Source organism: Pteropus vampyrus, unplaced genomic scaffold, assembly GCF_000151845.1.
Source record: "Pteropus vampyrus isolate Shadow unplaced genomic scaffold, Pvam_2.0 Scaffold113, whole genome shotgun sequence".
In the NCBI taxonomy this organism is placed as follows: domain Eukaryota; kingdom Metazoa; phylum Chordata; class Mammalia; order Chiroptera; family Pteropodidae; genus Pteropus; species Pteropus vampyrus.
In genome coordinates this window covers 4,635,033-4,639,816 of record NW_011888894.1, presented here as the reverse complement: position 1 = coordinate 4,639,816, position 4,784 = coordinate 4,635,033, and positions in this window count along the sequence as shown.

The following is a 4,784-nucleotide window of genomic DNA, read 5'->3' as shown; positions in this document are numbered from 1 at the left end:
TCACTGGGGAAACGCAAATCAAAACCACGGTGAGATACTACCCTATACTCATTAGGATGGCTTTAAAACAAAACAAAACAAAAAGCCAATCATCCAAACAAACAAGAAAATGAAAAATAAATTGATACACACACACACACACACACACACACACACACATATACACATACACACACAATAGAATATTACTTAGCTATAAAAAGAAACGAAGTACTGGTACATGTTACAAAATGGATAAACCTCCAAAACATTATACCAATTAAAAAAATCCAGATACAAAAGTCATATTTTGTAAAATTACATTTATATGAAATACTCAGAACATGTAAATCCATAGAGACAGAAAGCAGATTAAAGGTTGCCAAGGGCTAAAAAGACAGGAGAGTACAAAGTGACCATATAATGGGTATGAGGTTTACTTTTGGGTTGATAAAAGTGTTTTGGAACAAATAAAGGTGGTGGTGGCACAACATTGTGTTGTACTCTTTAAAATGGTTAATGTTATGTCATATAAATTTCTCCTCAACAAGAAAGCTTCAACAAACAAAGGAAATTAGCATAAATTATGAACTCGAGTTAACAATAATGTATCGATATCAGTTCATTAATTGTAACAAATATGCCACGCTCATGTAAGATACTAATAATAAAAGAAACTGAATGTGAGGTATATAGGAACTCTACATCTAAGTTAAAGAATTAACTTCAAAGAATGAAAATAAAGAAAATAAAGTTAAAAGACAAATGACAAAATTTCTGCAGCTCATTTGATAAACAAAGAATTAATTTCCCTAATTTTAAGGGTCCTAAAAATTAAAAAAATGTTCACACATCCAACAGGAAAATGGAGAATGGAAAATTGATCGAAAGTAAAACAGAAAGTTCCTCAAAAATTAAATACAAGTATCTCATAAACATCTGAAGAGACATTTTTCTCTCAAAAGAAAAAGAATGCACATTAAAAACTACCTTGTTGAAACATTTTTACCACCAGAATGACAAAAGCATAAAAGCCTGACAACATACTTTTTAGTAAGGCTGTATAGAAACATGATGGTAAATATGTAAACCAGTATAAATCTATGGAGGATAATTTATCAATATCTTTCAAAATTACAAATGAATATACCCATTGACTCAGACATTTCACTTATGGTAATCTATACTTACATATCTAAAGGATGACATATGCACAATTTTATTCATTTCAGTGGTGTTTTTAATAGCAAAGGGTTAGGGAAAAAAACACATTAAAAATGCACCAATAGGAGCTGGACAAATATAATTTATGGTACATCTATATAATGACATACTGTGCAGCTTTAAGAAAGAATGAAGTGATTCTCTATATACTGGCATAAAAAAGATTCTAAGATTTATTGTTAGGTGAAAATAGTAGGACAGTATGTATAACTATCTTTTTCTGTATGAAAAAAAGAGGGAGGTAAGAAAACTACAAACATATTTGTATTTATTTATATATGCATCAAAAAACTCTAAAAGATATAAAATAAGAGTGGTTACACAGTGGAAGAGGGTGGAAGGATAGGGAGGCATTGAATAGATTAATAGTTGAAGAAAGACATTTGATTAAATACTTTCATATATTTATTTTGAATCACATGAAACTATTGTCTAAAGTTAAATTTAAAAATATTTAAGTGACGATTCCAAAAAGAACTTAAAATGTGTACATTGTTGCAGATTTTCTCAGATAAAAAAGACATGCAACAAAGCCATTTCATCTAAGAATTTTAGTTTGACAGAAATACTCCAAGAATTTATGTCTTTAACTTTGAAAACAAAGACCATGAGCTTTTCAGGGAGTGTTGCTGGGCTGATCTTGTTCAGATGGTTCTGTGCTCCTCAGACTCTGTCATCTCGATTTTGTTTCCTGCTTCATCTCCAGTGCCCAGAACTCGGCCTGACACCAGCTAAGTGCTAATGAACGTTTATTGAATAATTGAATTCAGAAAACTTTTACCACTGTGTAAATAATTTTAGAGGGAAATATTGAGTCAAGGCAGAATGACGAACATTTTTTTTTTAATGAAGCATTCACTTTAGCTTGACAACTTCTTTAATTTTATTAAATTTATCCAGGTGACATTGGTTAATACAATTATATATGTATCAAGTATACAATTCTGTAATACATCATCTGTATAGGGTATTATGTGTTCACCACCCAAAGTCAAATCTCCTTCCATCTCTATACATTCGACCCCCTTTATCCTTGTGTACTTCCTCCCCATTTCTCTCTGTAAACATCATACTGTTGTCTGTGTCTATGAGTTTTTGTTTGTCTCATTTGTTTGTTTGTCACTTTCAGTTTTATATCCCGCATGTGAGTGAAATCATATGGTTCTCAACTTTTTCCATTGACTTATTTCACTTAGCATAACAACTGTTTTCAACCTAAAAACAGAAAATCTTTTTCATACACCTAGAAATCAAATGTAGCTCCCTAGATCAGTTTTAGAAAATGCCGTGACTATCCAGAACTCACGAAATGCCAAGAATTTACCTACAGAACAGAAGGAGCTACTTCCATGTTTTTCCTGAATTCCTTTAAATGGGCCTTGTAGCAGAGGCAGGAAAAAGGTTTAAGATTGGGGGAAGATATTGATTGTATCTTGGGGGAGGAGAAAGTGAAGAAGGATTGATTCTACTGGGTGGCTTTCCCCCTGCATGGAGATACTTTATTTTAAAAAAAAATTGAATAATTTTGCATGGATTCTTCAAGCCCTTGGGAATTTGATCTGAGTTGATCAAAATTTGATCAAATTATAATTTGGCCAAATTATAATTTGATATTATAATATGAAATTAGAACTAAAACAGAAAAAAAAAAACCCAGCCTTAGAACTTCCAACATAAGAACAGAAAATAGAAGAAAGAGAAATGCGTTTAGAATTGGTCTACAATTCCAATTCTAATGAGTCTCTGACTGTAACTCGTAAATCTCATTGTCCATGACAAGAAAGTACCTTTGGATATGACTTTTAAGTTCAGATCCTTACAGTTTGCCACGGGCTGAGAAATGGCCATAAACATTTTAAGAAAATTGGTTCGTATCAATTATTTTCTCTAATTTTTTGGTGTTTTGTAACTGAAAGGTTTTTATAAAATATTCTACTTCGGAATGAAGAGTCATTTAAACAGCACACTAATCAGTGGGGACAGACTTATCTACCCTCTCGGTATAATGAAAGAGTTTAAGTCGGGATATCTGTGTATACAGGTATCACCCATACCTGTGAGGCAAGGGTATAATAACTTTAATTCTCTAGGGAAATTCAGCTCATTTCATGAGAACTGAACTCATTTTGGGAGGGGAGAGGGGAGACAATGCTATCCAATATATCTCTCTATAGTATCTAGTTGCAGAGAAAAGTATGTCAGTTAAAATGTTAAGCGAATTTCTCAGGTAATGTTAAAAAAAAACCAGCAACATTGACAAGTGGATAGAAATTGCTCATCTTGACAAGTGATTATGCAGATTAGGACAGATGCAGGAAGTGTTCTGTACCATTGAGGAATGGGGACAGAGAATAAATCCCCAGTTGATATAATGAATAACACGACAGGCATGTTCCAATCTAGGTTAACTCTCTCAGAACTCGAGTTTAGGCCATACCCTAGTCATAGGCAAAGATGTGGGGAAAAGGTCATGAGAAATCCTTTGAGGTCCCAGGTATTTGGATTTTTCAAGAAATTCCAAAATATGTTAGGTTTTCAGGCCTCCTGATACTGATACCGTCTGCTCTTAGGCTCACTTGGACCTGTATGATCATTTTATTCTTGTTCATATTCATGTCTTCTATGTCTACAATGACACAGAGTTGGGGAATAGAAAGTAGATTGTATTTCTTTGCCACGTCGACTCAGACATTGACCAACTACTTCCACTCTCACATGCCTTTTCTCTGAATTCAGTAGCATTTATGAATGTGTACTGTGATATTGTCAAAGTGGCATTTCTTGAGTGTTGTCATTGTTTCTTCGGTGAGATAGTAAGCTTTTCAAGGGTACGGGCTTCATCTGGCAGTTCCAGAGTCCACTTAGTCTGTGACCCAGGACTGTGTAGACCATGGGCTCATCATTTTGGGTGATGATTTACCATTAGTGACATTTTACTGGTGTCTGTATTTAGGAATGTGTGATGAGCAGGGTTTCTGTAACAGGGCCAAATATCTCCTGTGAACAAAAGCTTTGTACCTCACACCTGTCTTTTAAAAGGGCTGTATATTTGTATTTCGAAATATCTGCTGTTTGTCATCTCCTATCAAATGGATAGTTTTTGTATAATTTCTTATGCTGGATAATTTAAAAGTGAATGTGAAGCAAAATAAATTATGAGTGAAATCAAGATTGAATTTTCCACATACTTCTTTAAATACCAGAGGAGCAATCTACCATAAATTCCTTTGGTGATGGACTTAGTCCCAAGGCCCAGGTGGTAGATAGTGTGGTTTATACAACGCTGATCTTCTCTGAAGCCATTGTTTTTAACTTGAGCTCCATGAATGGGCTTCAGAGGGTCTTTGAATATCCTGCAAGTGTTTGGAAAACTTTATGTTTCTATACACTTTACTGAGAAAGGGCAGGAACTTTTATATCATTCTCAAAAGAATCAATGACACAAAAATGTTGCAAGCATCAATTTCGAATCTCGAAAGCCATTTGCAAATAATTTTAGATGGCTCTCATCATCTACTTTAAGAGGGATCAAAATAAATAGTATAAGTTATTTATTTATTTAGTATATATTTATGGAATAT